Here is a 16,199-nt window from a genome sequence, read left to right on the forward strand (position 1 = left end):
AACATGACTTAGTGACTGAACAACAACAGCAACAACAAGCAGTGTATAAACTTCCAATTTTTACACTGCCTCACCAGCACTTAGTGTGGTTGGACTCTAGTTCAACAGGTGTGCAGTGGTATCTCCTGTGGTTCTTTCCTTTTAGCTACTAATTGATTGCATTGAGCAACTTCATGTGCTTATTTGACATCCATACATCTTGGAAGGATCTCTTTTTAAATATTTTTGCTCATTTTTCTTTTAAAGTTTCTAATTACTGACTTTTGAGTTCTATTGGTGTTACAGATACAAGTTTTTTCAAATTTATAATCTGAAAATGTTTTCTTCCAATCTGTAGCTTTTCTTCAAAGATGAAACTTAATTTATCAGTTTCTTTTCTTTTATGGATCTTATTTTTGGTGTCATCTCTAGGAAATCTTCGCTTAACCAAGGTCAAACAGATTTTGTCCAAGTTTAACAGATTTATGTTTTGATCTATTGTTAGTTAATTCTTTATACGGTGTGAGGTAGGGATCAAAAGCCATAGTCTTGCATACGGATATCTATGGATATTACCCGTGTACTACATGTTTCCAGTGCCATTTGTCAAGAAGATTATTCTTTCTCTTCTAAACGGGCTTTGCACCTCTTCTGAAAGTTAATTGTCCTATATGTGTGGATATGTTTCTGGGATTGCTTGATTGACCCATGATATCTGCCTTTTGGTTATAATGTATCCTTTTGATGATTTCTTTTCACTTGCTCATTTAAATAGTCTCCCAGTAATAGAGCCTCACCATTTTACTGGACATACTTAGGTATACCTGAAATGCATTTGGTAAGTTGATGGAATTTGCACTAAAACTAGAGTGCAAAATTTCCAAACTTACTTTTGAAATGTTGAGATGAAAAATTATGGATTCTTCAGCCTTCCCAATTCAACCTAATGTATTCTAATCCATCCCAGGAAGCTATTTTTGTACACGTATTGGTCTGTAGAGTCTGGGAAGTATGTGAGTGGTATACGCAGGCTATACTAAAAGATCATTATAGGAGGCGAAGGGAACATTAGATAAAATAGGTGGGAAAATTCTTATGACAACTGTTAAAACATTTCAAGTTTTTTTTTTTTTTTTTTTTTTTAAGATTTCAGTTCAGTTGAGTTTAGTACAGTCGCTCAGTTGTGTCCAAATCTTGGCATCCCCATGAATCGCAGCACGCCAGGGCTCCCTGTCCATCACCAATTCCAGGAGTTCACTCAGACTCATGTCCATCGAGTCAGTGATGCCATCCAACCATCTTATCCTCTGTTGTCCCCTTCTTCTCCTGCCCCGAATCCCTCCCAGCATCAAAGTCTTTTCAAAAGAGTCAACGCTTGGCATGAAGTGGCCAAAGTACTGGAGTTTCAGTTGTAGCATCATTCCTTCCAAAGAACACCCAGGACTGAGCTCCTTCAGAATGGACTGGTTGGATCTCCTTGCAGTCCAAGGGACTCTCAAGAGTCTTCTCCAACACCACAGTTCAAAAGCATCAATTCTTTGGTGCTCAGCTTTCTTCACATTCCAATTCTCACATCAATACACGACTACTGGAAAAACCATAGCCTTGACTAGACGGACCTTTGTTGGCAAAGTAATGTCTCTGCTTTTCAGTATGCTATCTAGGTTGGTCATAACTTTTCTTCCAAGGAGTAAGCATCTTTTAATTTCATGGCTGCAGTCACCATCTGCAGTGATTTTGGAGCCCAAAAATATAAAGTCTGAAACTGTTTCCCCATCTATTTCCCATGAACTGATGGGACCAGATGCCATGATCTTTGTTTTCTGAATGTTGAGCTTTTAGCTTTTTCACTCTCCACTTTCACTTTCATTAAGAGGCTTTTTAGTTCCTCTTCATTTTCTTCCATAAGGGTTGTATCATCTGCATATCTGAGGTTATTGATATTTCTCCCGGTAATCTTGATTCCAGCTTGTGCTTCTTCCAGTCCAGCGTTTCTCATGATGTACTCTGCATAGAAGTTAAATAAGCAGGGTAACAATATACAGCCTTGACGTACTCCTTTTCCTATTTGGAACCAGTCTGTTGTTCCATGTCCAGTTCTAACTGTTGCTTCCTGACCTGCATATAAGTTTCTCAAGAGGCAGGTCAGGTGGTCTGGTATTCCCATCTCTTTCAGAATTTTCCACAGTTTCTTGTGATCCACACAGTCAAAGGCTTTGGCATAGTCAATAAAGCAGAAATAGACGTTTTTCTGGAACTCTCTTGCTTTTTCCATGATCCAGCAGATGTTGGCAATTTGATCTTTGGTTCCTTTGCCTCTTCTAAAACCAGCTTTAACGTCTGGAAGTTCATGGTTCACATATTGCTGAAGCCTGGCTTGGAGAATTTTGAGCATTACTTTACTAGCATGTGAGATGAGTGCAATTGTGCAGTATTTTGACCATTCTTTGGCATTGCCTTTCTTTGGGATTGGAATGAAAACTGACCTTTTCCAGTCCTGTGGAAAAGTTTTCCAAATTTGCTGGCATATTGAGTGCAGCACTTTCACAGCATCATCTTTCAGGATTTGAAATAGCTCAACTGAAATTCCATCACCTCCACTAGCTTTGTTCGTAGTGATGCTTCCTAAGGCCCACTTGACTTCACATTCCAAGATGTCTGGCTCTAGATGAGTGATCACATCATCATGATTATCTGGGTCGTGAAGATCTTTCTTGTACAGTTCTTATGTGTATTCTTGCCATCTCTTCTTAATATATTCTGCTTCTGTTAGGTCCAGACCATTTCTGTCCTTTATCGAGCCCATCTTTGCATGAAATGTTCCCTTGCTATCTCTAATTTTCTTGAAGAGATCTCTAGTCTTTCCTATTCTGTGGTCTTCCTCTATTTCTTTGCATTGATTGCTGAAGAAGGCTTTCTTATCTCTTCTTGCTATTCTTTGGAACTCTGCATTCAGATGCTTTTATCTTTCCTTTTCTCCTTTGCTTTTTGCTTCTCTTCTTTTCATAGCTATTTGTAAGGCCTCCCCAGACAGCCATGTTGCTTTTTTGCATTTCTTTTCCATGGGGATGGTCTTGACCCCTGTCTCCTGTACAATGTCATGAACCTCAGTCCATAGTTCCTGAGGCACTCATCTATCAGATCTAGGCCCTTACATCTATTTCTCACTTCCACTGTATAATCATAAGGGATTTGATTTAGGTCATACCTGAATGGTCTAATGATTTTCCCCACTTTCTTCAATTTAAGTCTGAATTTGGCAATAAGGAGTTCATGATCTGAGCCACAGTCAGCTCCTGGTCTTGTTTTTGTTGACTGTATAGAGCTTCTCCATCTTTGGCTGCAAAGAATATAATCAATCTGATTTCGGTGTTGACCATCTGGTGATGTCCATGTGTAGAGTCTTTTCTTGTGTTGTTGGAAGAGGCTGTTTGCTATGACCAGTGCATTTTCTTGGCAAAACTCTGTTAGCCTTTGCCCTGCTTCATTCTGTATTTCAAGGCCAAATTTGCCTGTTACTCCAGGTGTTTCTTGGCTTCCTACTTTTGCATTCCAGTCCCCTATAATGAAAAGGATATCTTTTTTGGGTGTTAGTTCTAAAAGGTCTTGTAGGTCTTCATAAAACCATTCAACTTCAGTTTCTTCAGCATTCCTGGTGGGGGCATAGACTTGGATTACTGTCATATTGAATGATTTGCCTTGGAAATGAACAGAGATCATTCTGCCATTGTTGAGATTGCATCCAAGTACTACATTTCAGACTCTTTTGTTGACCATGATGGCTACTCCATTTCCTCTGAGGGATTCCTGCCCGCAGTAGTAGATATAATGGTCATCTGAGTCAAATTCACCCATTCCAGTCCATTTTAGTTTGCTGACTCCTAGAATGTCGACGTTCACTCTTGCCATCTCTTGTTTGACCACTTCCAATTTGCCTTGCTTCATGGACCTGACATTCCAGGTTCCTATGCAATATTGCTCTTTACAGCATCGGACCTTGCTTCTATCACCAGTCACATCCACAACTGGGTATTGTCTTTGCTTTGGCTCCATTCCTTCATTCTTTCTGGAGTTATTTCTCTACTGATCTACAGTAGCATCTTGGGCACCTAATGACCTGGGGAGTTCCTCTTTCAGTATCCTATCATTTTGCCTTTTCACACTGTTCATGGCGTTTTTCAAGGCAAGAATACTGAAGTTCCTTCTCCAGTGGACCACATTCTGTCAGACCTCTCCACCATGACCTGCCCATCTTGGGTGGCCCCACGGGCATGGCTTATTTTCATTGAGTTAATCAAGGCTGTGGTCCTAGTGTGATTAGATTGACTAGTTTTCTGTGAGTATGGTTTCAGTGTGTCTGCCCTCTGATGCCCTCTTGCAACACCTACCATCTTACTTGGGTTTCTCTTACCTTGGATGTGTGGTATCTCTTCACAGCTGCTCCAGCAAAGCGCAGCTGCTGTTCCTTACCTTGGACGACAGGTATCTCCTCACCGCCACTCCTCCTGTCCTTGAACATTGAATAGTGTAAATATTTTTTAATATTTACATTAAGATAAATAAGCAAATTATTATTAAATGAAACACAAAAAATTTAGAGAACATTTCAACCTGCTTATTTTGCCAGATACAACAAGATACTAGGAATAAAGAGAAGAAATTTCTAGAACCATCGTGTCTTTTGTTTTTCATCACCATAGGGTGATTGGTTGTATTTTATTCAGTGTATTGTACATGTGGGTGTGAATAAGATGGAACTTGTCTCAAAAAGAAATGAGCAAAGAATATACGTTGTCAACTTGTCTAAAACATTTTTCATGGTCTGACTCATTTTCTTTGTATTGGCATTTCAAGATATTTTGATTTTTGTTTTTTTTAATTTGACTATTGTAAAAATCTTGATAACTTAAGTAAAACCTCATGAGAATAACATAAACAATTGTAATGGAAAGTGAAAAGATGACAATAGCAATCAGCACTGCAGTATTTCTTGTCAGAGTTCTTTATCACTTAGAATAGTCACAAATCCCATATTCATTTGACTTTTTGACCTTTAGTTTTTACTTTGGTGGAAGAATTTCTTTTGAGAAGCAATTTCTTTCTGTTTGCTATTATTTCTTTGCAATTAAGACAATTAATAACCATACTTTGATATGATTATTTTAGAGTGGTATAGGGGAGGATAATTAGGCAACTATTTATGAATCTATGGGTTCAGTGAAGTTTAAAGACTTGATGTTCGAATCTTATGGAATGTAACCCCCTTTTCCAGAGGGAAATGAACATATTCACGCACTTATGTCATTTAAAATAAGTCAACACAGGTTCATAGAGGCACCTCCTATTCTAGGCATGGTCGGGTACAGGGAAGAGGAGCAAGAGATATACCCAACGAAGCCTGAATATACTGAGAATTAAGATGAAAGACTAAGGGGCTTCTCTGGTGGCTCAGTGGTAAAGAATCTGCCTGCCAGTGCAGGGGACCTGGGTTAGATTCCTGTCTGGGAAGATCCCACATGCCATGAAGCAACTAAGCCCCTGCGCCACAACTCCTGAGCCTGTGCTCTAGAGACTGGGAACCACAACTACTGAGCCCACACACCCTCAAGCTCATGCTCCACAAGGAGAAAAACCACTGCAGCGAGAAGCCCACGCACTGCACACAGAGAGGAAGCTCTGCTTGCCACAACTAAAGGAAGGCTTGCCCAGCAATGAAGATCCAGTACAGCCAAAATGTAAATGCAATTATGAAAATTTAAAAATTAATGGTAACACAATTTTATAAAAAGATGAAAACCTAAGATGGAAGTGAAAATGTCACCTAGAATTAAGGATACACTTAGGCAGAAAGTGAACATTCTGAAAACAGATGCAGAAAATGGTAAAGATTTCACAACAAAATCTAACCTTGTGTTGGCAGAATACAAAATCAGCATACACACATTACTTGCACTTCTGTTCACTAACAATTAACAATCTAAAGAAGAAATCAGGAGAACAATTTCATTTATAATAGTAACAAAAAAAATATGAATAAACTTAACTAAAGACATGAAAGACTTGCACACTGAAAACTAAAAAATGTTATTGAAAGAAATTAATGAAGACATAAATGGAACGATATCCCATGTTTATGAACTGGAAGACTTAATATGTTAAAATGTCCATATTACACAAAGCTATCAAGAGTTTATTGCAATACCTATCAAAATCCCCTGTTTTTTCAGAAATAGAAGAAATTAGTCTAAAATGTATATGTAACCAAAAAGAACCCTCAATAACCAAAGCAATCTTGAGAAAGAAAAACAAAGTTGAAGACCTCACTTTTTTTTTTTTAATCAAGTTTCCTTGTTATGCTGGGTTAAAAATCTGAAGTCCTTAAATGTCCAGAAAGAATCCTCCCAAATGCATGTTTTAATTCATTCTCAGTGGCCGGGCTTTCAGTGTCTCAGTGGACTGAGGGATCCTTCCATATCTACAGCTTAGACTTCTGTCACTGACATTGCCGTGGTCTCCCGGGATCTTGGCTGTTCTATCAGTTTATCAGGTCTTTCATGAACCATGCTTTTAACGATTTTAAAGAGTTACTAAGATTCAATCTGAGATTACAGCATTATGCCCACAATTTAAAAACTCTCAAAACCAAGCCAGTCCCCACTCCTAGAATAATAAAACTAGGCACATTTTCATTCTCAGAATCCAGTACAGAAATTATCAAAGAACATAGCAGAAACTCAGTGGCATTTGAAAGAAAGATAAAGTCTCTCTGATTTTAGCCTCACTAGGATGTCCATTGGTCTGTGCCATTTATCTGAAAGTCCTGACCTGCAAACTTAGAACCAGGAGGACTTTCCTGGCCTAAGGTTGACTGGTCACTATGAACTTGCCATGTGCAATGCACAGCCCTGAGCACCTATCACACATGGACTCTGGAGTTATCCTTCCTCTTTGATGATCTGTTCACACTGCAGTCCTGACCTGATTGTGGGTTCTATCCAGTAACATTATACCTCCAGTTATAATGTGTAGATTCCATGGTCCTATGGTGCCATAGTCATTTTCACAGCCTCTGGCTATGTTACTGCATAGACCAAAGAAGCCTGCCTTTCAGAGAACAGTTCTTTCTCCAACGTAACTGACAAATTCCATGTCAGCTTGGGTCCACATGTAAGGGGATTAACTTGAGCCTATGGTAACCATATATGTCAATGCTGACAAGTTCTATAAAACATACTTTCCTTACAACTAAGTCTTTGTCTCAGTCAAGCCTGCTAGGGAAAAAACTACCTGAAGAGTAAGCCAAAGTGAGCAGCTGCCTGAGTACTTCCTGCCCTGAAAACTCCTGCCCACCCCAAAGTCGAGAGCCAGGTAAAGTTCTCTTTATACTGAAGACCTTCCAGGTCCCCTATTCATTCTGCTCCAGGTATTCGCTCAGCCACCTGCAATTCCCTAGGGCCCCTTTTCTTTTTGCCAGACCTTTACTTAAGTGGCTTGACAGAAACAGCCACTCTCCCATGCAATAAACTGCAGCCAACTGCAGAGTCTTATTGTTGGTGTAGTGGGTTGAAGGATGACCCCCAAAAGGATACATTCATGTTCTAATTCTTAACTGTTACCTCACTTGGAAAAAAGGTCTTTGCAAGTTTCATTAAGGATCTCCAGATGGGATTCCCATCCTGTATTAATCAGATGGGTTCTTAATATGATGACAATTGCCCTTATTAAACAAGAAGGGCAGAGGGCAATTTGGACCAGATGAAGAGAAGATACAGAAACACAAAGGGAGTGAAAACAGAGACTAAGCGATGTGGCCTCAAGCCAAGGAAGCTACTAACCACCGGAAGCTCAGAGAGACAAGGAGTGGACTCTCCCCTAGACCACCTTTAGGGAGTGTAACCCTATGACACCTTGATATCAGACTTTTGACCTCTAGAACTGTGAGACAGTACATTTTTATTATGTTAAGCCAAGTTTATGCTGATTTGTTACAGCAGGTACTGGAAACTAATACAGCATACATTAAACCTTTTCTAGACTTCAGCAGTTACCTGCTTTTAACTGCATAAGCCGAAGTATTTTCAAATAGTCAAAGGTCCCAACATCCCACCACACGTTAAAGACCAAGGTACAAGACTACCTAACATGGAAGCACCGAAACATTTCCATGTGGACATTTTCCTCTCCAAAACGTCTGCTCCTTTCTTTCTATTCAGTGTTTCCAGGTAACACACCAAATGATGCATTTGTGCAAGTACAACAGATACAACACTTAATTACACCTAGGTATAGAGTTAATTAAGAAACAAGATAAAAGAGCGAAGATGGAGGTCAAAATATTCCTGGTACTGACCTAACCCTGGCTTAATTGAATGAAATGATCCCATAACTGAACCCCAGAAATTACTAGTCCGTAACTGAACTAGTAATACACAGGATGACAGAAACAGAAGACACCAACTCTCACTCTCAAGGGAGAAAACAGAATTAGTTAAGACAAACATGCCCACTTAATTCTTTTCAAGCTTCCTATATAAGTCACTTGATCACCCTCGGGTGGAGTAAGTAAAGCAGCAGGGCTGAAATTATTTAAGATCTCTCTTGACAGGATTGAAACATCAAGATGGGAAAAGACCATTCCGTCACTCTCCACCACCACCACTCCCAGCATTAAAAAATAATAGCCTACATTTACAATGTAAAACAAATCAGAAACTACTTTAGTTCTGATTCACTCTTAGTATTACTAATAGCTCATCAGGACCCTTGTGCAAAAACATCTTGATTAGTTGCTAATAAAACTCTTTAGAGGCGGAGCCCTCCATATGCCTCAAAGGGAAGATGTAAACCTCCCATACCTCAGGATTTTCTCACCAAAAAGTCACACAATGTCTTTACTATTCCAGGCAAGTATAGCCTAGCCCTACCCTCATTCCTGCTTTACTTGGATTACCAATAAATATCTAAATGGAAATAAAGAGGAGATATCAGGTAGAAATACATAAAATGGTAGGTAAAACAATGTAAGTGGAGTCAAGTACCACCACCATTCATTACAATAGAAGTGAACATTCAGCACCAACAGTAATGATTTTTCCTGTTATACCTGGAAAGTGATGATAAGTCATATGTACCTACCTTTTAAAATTTATTCAGATCTCATTTTTATGTTAACTACTGCATACCAAGTAACATGCTAAGGCTGCATCAATGGGTGAAGAAAAGGTAGTCACTGGCCCCAAGGAATGTTGCCCAGAAGAAGCCCGAGTTACGTAAAACATCCAACTACAGTACAGTGTAGCAAGTGCAACAGTCAGGTATGCAAAAGTGTAATGGGAGCAAAAAGGAAAGTGTGACCACAACACTAAACAGAAGACAGCATAACAGAGATAATATGCAAACTGAGTTTTGACAAATGAAGTGGGTTTTCCAGGTGCCCAATAGGGCAGAGGGAATTCTTAGAGGAGGGAAAAGATAGTGAATTGTTCATATAATCCTAAGCAGGGAACAACAGAAGAAATGCTTGGATACAGGCATCACGAATACTTGTATGTTTCATTTTGGCAAAGCCATTCCAATGGAAATTTTGAAGATCAACTATAGATGGGATAAACAGAACTAGTAATTACAGGAGACACTAGAACCAATTTCTACTATAATCTACCAGAAAGAAACAACATTATTTCAATGACAACACGGTATCACAGAAGGGGCTTTTTTTTTTTTTTTCTTTAGTGTATTAGGTGTCACTTAAAATTTTGACTGCACACTGTACTTGCTTTGGGATCTTGGACGACACTCATAACTTCAGCTAGTCTCAGTATAGTGAGTTTATGTGATTACCTACATCTGTACCTGCAACACAATCTTAATGTAAATTCAAGTTCAGGTCGAAGCCTAGGTTCTCTGTGACTGCTCTGGTGAATTCAAAAGCTCTCTCTCTCTTCTTCATCTGGCTTCTCTATGGAAATATCATGTCTATGACTTCTAGGTGTCTTTTGTTGTCAGTTTTTTAAATTGAAGTATAGTTGATTTATAATGCCATGTTAGTTTTAGGTGTACAGTTCAGTGATTAATTTATATATACGTGCTTTATCAGGTTCTTTTCCATTAATAAGTTATTACAAAATATTGAGTATAGCTCCCTGTGCTATACAATAGATCCTTACAGGTTGTCTGTTCTATGCCTTCTTTGAATTACTGTAGCGCTTGTTGTCTGTATCATTTACAGGTTTCAATCATGTTATGATTGAAAACAAAAAATTTATATTTGCCCATGCCCTGGTCTGTACTTAAAAAATGTGTTCCTTGATTTCATATTCATTGGCTACATTTTAGACATCGTGTTAGCTGGTGGTTCCAGATGTTAGTAAAATACAGACGTTCCTGATCAGAAGGTCACAGTCTTTGTGGGAAAACAAACAAAAATAAACAATCTGTGTCTCAAACAGCTGTGTACTTCCCAAAGAGAACACACCTAGTTGGTACAGTAAATACATGTATCACAGATAAGTGTATCAATAGCTATTTGGTGTTAATAACTTCAAATAACTGCTTTTCCATTTTGAAGAAATAATGACTGTATTTCACCAGGAGCTCAACACCCCTCTGAGACTGAGGGCTTCACTTCCATCCTCACACACCACATTGGTTTCTTATATGAAAATATACAAGTGTGTACATACTCTCTATTAAAAGGATTATCTGGCATGAATTTCTGACAGCATGAAGAAAAACTCAAGAGGTTCAGAATTCTAGTTCTGAGATGCATCCAAAAGTTCAGATGCCCTAATTCAACTTGGTTGACTGGAAACCAGAGCTGTAAATCTCACAAGAGCAGATGATCCTTTAAGAATTTCAAAACTTCCTGCTACTAATTAGAAATCCTAGAAGAACAGCTGCTTTTAAAATACACTGATAATATGCTTTACCGCTTGATGTCCAGCAGCCTATGTTTCAGTTAAGTGAGCTTCAGGAAAGAAGGAAACTTGTGGTTTAGTTGCATTTACTTTGGAGCCTCTGGTCAAAACGTCTACTTCTGTGCTCAGCCATGCTCTCATTTTCAAAATAGAGGCAACACTAAAAACATAGTTACAGAGATGGTGCACAGCTTCATGTGTCATTGTATTCATGTGTTTCAGAATACCAATAACATCGAAGCTACGACTGCAAAGAGGGGGATGTTATTTGGTGTCATCTACATCAACATTCAGAAAACGAAGATCATGGCATCCAGTCCCATCACTTCATGGGAAATAGATGGGGAAACAGTGGAAACAGTGTCAGACTTTATTTTCTTGGGATCCAAAATCACTGCAGATAGTGATTGCAGCCATGAAATTAAAAGACGCTTACTCCTTGGAAGAAAAATTATGTCCAACCTAGATAGTATATTCAAAAGCAGAGACATTACTTTGCCGACTAAGGTCCGTCTAGTCAAGGCTACGGTTTTTCCTGTGGTCGTGTATGGATGTGAGAGTTGGACTGTGAAGAACGCTGAGCACCAAAGAACTGATGCTTTTGAACTGTGGTGCTGGAGGAGACTCTTGAGAGTCCCTTGGACTGCAAGGAGATCCAACCAGTCCATTCTGAAGAAGATCAGCCCTGGCATTTCTTTGGAAGGAATGATGCTAAAGTTGAGACTCCAGTACTTTGGCCACCTCATGCGAAGAGTTGACTCATTGGACAAGACTCTGATGCTGGGAGGGATTGGGGGTAGGAGGAGAAGGGGACGACAGAGGATGAGATGGCTGGATGGCATCACTGACTCGATGGACGTGAGTCTGAGTGAACTCCGGGAGATGGTGATGGACAGGGAGCCCTGGCGTGCTGCGATTCATGGGGTCGCAAAGAGTCGGACACGACGGAGCAACTGAACTGAACTGAACTGAATGCAACTCTGTTGAAATAAAGAAAAGGAAAGGGGTCTAGAATAGCTATAATTTTCCTGAGAACACAATTATTTTATGGTAAATCTGGGACAAGAATTCTGATCTCATCTCTTTGATTCCATTCCATTCTTCTTTCACTGGGATCTGAACAACCAGAGAAATAAATGTGCTGTGTTCTATGTAACTGGTGCAGGACTTGGCAAGATTGGAATTGTAACACTATGTATGAAGAATTATCTGGAAATTCTTAAAACGAAGTGAGATACATCCCAGGTATATAGAACACTATGTTTTATGAAAATTCTGTGGAATGAACTGAACTGGTAACTGAAGTGTGTGTGCTGTGCTGCAGTTTCAAGTAGGTAGGGTGAATTCAGCACGAAATTCATTCAGCTGAATTTCATTCAGCATGAAAATTAACATCCAAACAAACTCTTCATTGCTGAAAGTGTCCAAAGCGGCTAGCTTCATCTTGTCGCTAAGGCATCTGAAAGAATCATGCTAAAGGACTTCTAACCACCCAAAAGTCTCATATCTGACTCAGTAAGTATCATTATACATTATGGGTATTTTTCTGAGTGACAGAGAACAATATCCTGGCTGAACATCCCTCTGCCATGACACAGAGATGATGGTCTCAAGCTATCTTGAAGATGTTGGAGCCCACTTTATCCACTGCTAATATTAACAGAGGACAAAACTTAACATCCTCTTTGCTCTGTATTTGTTAAATCACTTCTTGCCCTCATTAAAATGGATGGCCCATAATTGAGTCTGTAGTATGTCTATCATTGGAAGCTGAACACATGTTTGTTGGTTTTATTAACGTCACAGGTTTCTGCTGCTGCTACTGCTGCCAAGTTGCTTCAGTCGTGTCCGACTCTGTGCGACCCCATAGACGGCAGCCCACCAGGCTCCCCCGTCCCTGGGATTCTCCAGGCAAGAACACTGGAGTGGGTTTCCATTTCCTTCTCCAATACATGAAAGTGAAGAGTGAAAGTGAAGTCGCTCAGTCGTGTCTGACTCTTGGTAACCCCATGGACTGCAGCCTACCAGGCTCCTCCGTCCATGGGATTTTCCAGGCAAGAGTACTGGAGTGGGGTGCCATTGCCTTCTCCGCACAGGTTTCTAGGGAGTGTCTACTCAAAAGCTAGTTTGGTTTCACAGTTGCAAAAAAATTATGATATAATTTTGAACAAATTAAGCTCATTATAAAGGAAAGATACTGATACTTACTATAACCCTGTCCTTGAGAGGCTCTTGTAAAACACTAAATAAAGTAATAGAGTCATGCACACATGCATGGATTTTCAGTGATATCTGTGCACACTTAAAAAGAACTCTACACAATATATTCTAAAAATCTTGATGCTGTGTGTCCCTAGTTCCCAGCTCTCTCATTAAAACTATCTAAATTAACAAGACCTTCTCTATTAGGATAGCTATCAGAGTATTCCAAATTCTACTTCTTGTAGTACCCTGTCCCAATCATTCGTCTTCCTCTTTTCATTAGACCTCATCCAGAAGCCCTGGAGATTTGTTCATTAATTTATGTACATATTTAGTTATGTGGCCAATTTCTTAATCCCTTATCAAATTTCAGGCACCATTCTTCAGAATGTTTTATAGGTTGATGACACAGCAGTAATCAACACAGATGAATATATCCTCTCTTCAATTGAGGAGGCAGACAAAAATATACAAGCAAATATAAAAATATATCAATATGTAAATAAAAATTAAATAGATGCATAGAATAACTAGTATATCAGGTAAGTGCTAGAGAAAAAAATGGAAAGCATGGTAGGGAGATGGAGATGGCTGATAGAAGGTACCTGCCACTTGAAATTAAGTAATAAATGAAGGCTTTATGGGGGAGATAAAATTTATCAAGGAATTTAAGGTGGTTGTGGAAGGGAGCAAGGTGCATATCTGGGGAATGAATATTACCAGCAGAGAGAACAGTCAGATGGAAAGAGAAGGAGGCAAGAATGTGCCTAGAGTATTCAAGGAACAGAAAGGATGTCCGTTTGTGGGAAATAGAGTAAGCAAAGTAGAGAGGAGAAGGAACAAGTCAGGGAAGAAACAGAGGCCCAGATTTCTAGGCCTACCTATGGAGGCACTCTGAGGACTTTGCTTTCTGCTTGCAGTAAGCCACTGAAGAGATCTGAGCAATACAATCTGATTTATGTTTTAACAGGATCTCTCTGAATGCCCTGTTGATTAGAAGCAGCAAGAGAGTAAGGACAAGCTCCGGAAGACTAAGAGTTGACTCAAAGACATGATTTACTAAAAAAATGCACCTCTTACTCAGTGACAATGGAGAGCAGGGACTGGCAGATAATTGCTCACAAATCATTGTGAGCTCAGCCCGTCTTTTGATGACAGGTGAGCTAATACTGAGCCTTACATTTTGAAAGGCTGCTGAAGAAAGAGGAGAAGAAGCTACAGAAACTGTATACAGCCCAACAAGTCTAAGATATATACTTAAAAATCTGGAAAATGTTTTCCAACACCTGATGTAAGGTATCTGGCTGGTAGTAGGTCCACAACAAAATAGGGAGGAGAAGTACATGAGTGAATGAGCTGCTGAAAATATCGTAAAGTGACAGGTATCAAGAAACCTTTACGGCTTCACCCTTAACCTTCAGAAATGATGTTATTTTCATTGAGCTGTTGAAATATATAATCTAACTTTCAAAACAACAAATCAGAAAGCATTGTCTCACACAAGCAAGGTCATAAATCACTGCCAAGGAAAACTGAAGTAGCAACAAATCAATTGCAAAATCATTTTTATGGACTTTTAAACTTTAGAGAGCATTTGTGTGTTCATTATCTAATGTAATCCTCAAATAAATTCCATGAAATAGTTATTATTTTCCCATTAGAAATTAGAAGAAGGCAATGGCAACCTGCTCCTGTACTCTTGTCTGGGAAATCCCATGGACAGAGAAGTTTGGTGGGCTACAGTCCATGGGGTCGCAAGGAGTCAGACACGACTGAGCGACTTCACTTTCACTTTTCACTTTCGTGCACTGAAGAAGGAAATGGCAACCCACTCCAGTATTCTTGCCTGGAGAATCCCAGGGACGGAGGAACCTGGTGGGCTGCCGGCTATGGGGTTGCACAGAGTTGGTACACAACTGACGCAACTCAGCAGCAGCAGCAGCATTAGGAATTACCACATACTAAGTCCTTAGTGATTACCCCAGAAAAGCTGAAATCTTGAGTTGTTACACCTATTAATGCCAAGGGCTTTTTTTTTTTTTTTTTTTTTTCCTATGGGAAGGTTGGATGCTAAAACTGACCAGGATTTTCAGCTCAAGATGGCAGACTAGGAAATATATTTACTTTCTATTCCTTCTCAAACCATTTTTAAATAAAAGTGTAGAAATATCCAAGTTAATAAGCCAATAAAAGCCAAGATGTTGTGGAAGTCATCTACTACAGAAAGATTTCAACATATTTCTAGAAGGCAAAAAATGAAACAGAGTGATGAATAAAATAATTAAGGAAAGAGTGTCCTAAGAAGGGTCTGCACAAAGCCAGTCAGCTTTTGGTGAGTTCTGGTTTTAGTAAAGGGCAAGGAAAGATGAGGAGCTGAAAAACAAGGAAATTAGAGTTATTTTAGGGAAAAAAGTTACTTGAATGAGCTCCAGAGAACATTCAGCCTGATGCCATATTAATTCATGGATTACAATGGATTGTTGGTAAGCAAGACAAGAAAGCAAGGAAGAAACAAAAATCAAGAGATTGTTCCTTACTGAACTTCTCAAACGAGATCAAGGAATTATGGTTAAATGCCACGGCTGTAAATCATTTCTGCTCCTAGAGAGGTCAGGTAGAGCTTATGATATTTCTCGCTTTTTTCAGACATAATTTAGGTCTGAGAAAAAGCTTTTGTGTCCTCCAATCTCAAATCTTATTGGGGATGGAAGTCCAAATTTGCTCTGACATACTATAAAAAGAATCTGAAGAGCAGAGGGCAAAACTAATGTATAATATATGAATTATGTCCAGTGTTATTTTAAATAGATTTTAAACTAAAATATATAAATAAAGTTTCACTGATCAATACAATTCTGGGTTCTGAAACCTCTACATGTCACATGCCTGATGTGTAACACACAATGTCAGCCAAGGAGAAAGAAAACACTCCAATGAAGTAAGCCAAAGAAACAAGATTCAAACTCAATCAAGCCATGTTAGACTAGGGTTTTGAAGTTCTTTCCTATTATTTTGAAGCTTCTACCTTGTGAATAATAACATCTTTCCCTTGTCCTAGACACCCAAGAGTGTGTCTTCTCTCCTGGGCATAAGAATCTCTAG

The sequence above is a fragment of the Capricornis sumatraensis genome, unplaced genomic scaffold, assembly GCF_032405125.1.
Source record: "Capricornis sumatraensis isolate serow.1 unplaced genomic scaffold, serow.2 scaffold15, whole genome shotgun sequence".
Classification (NCBI taxonomy): Eukaryota; Metazoa; Chordata; class Mammalia; order Artiodactyla; family Bovidae; genus Capricornis; species Capricornis sumatraensis.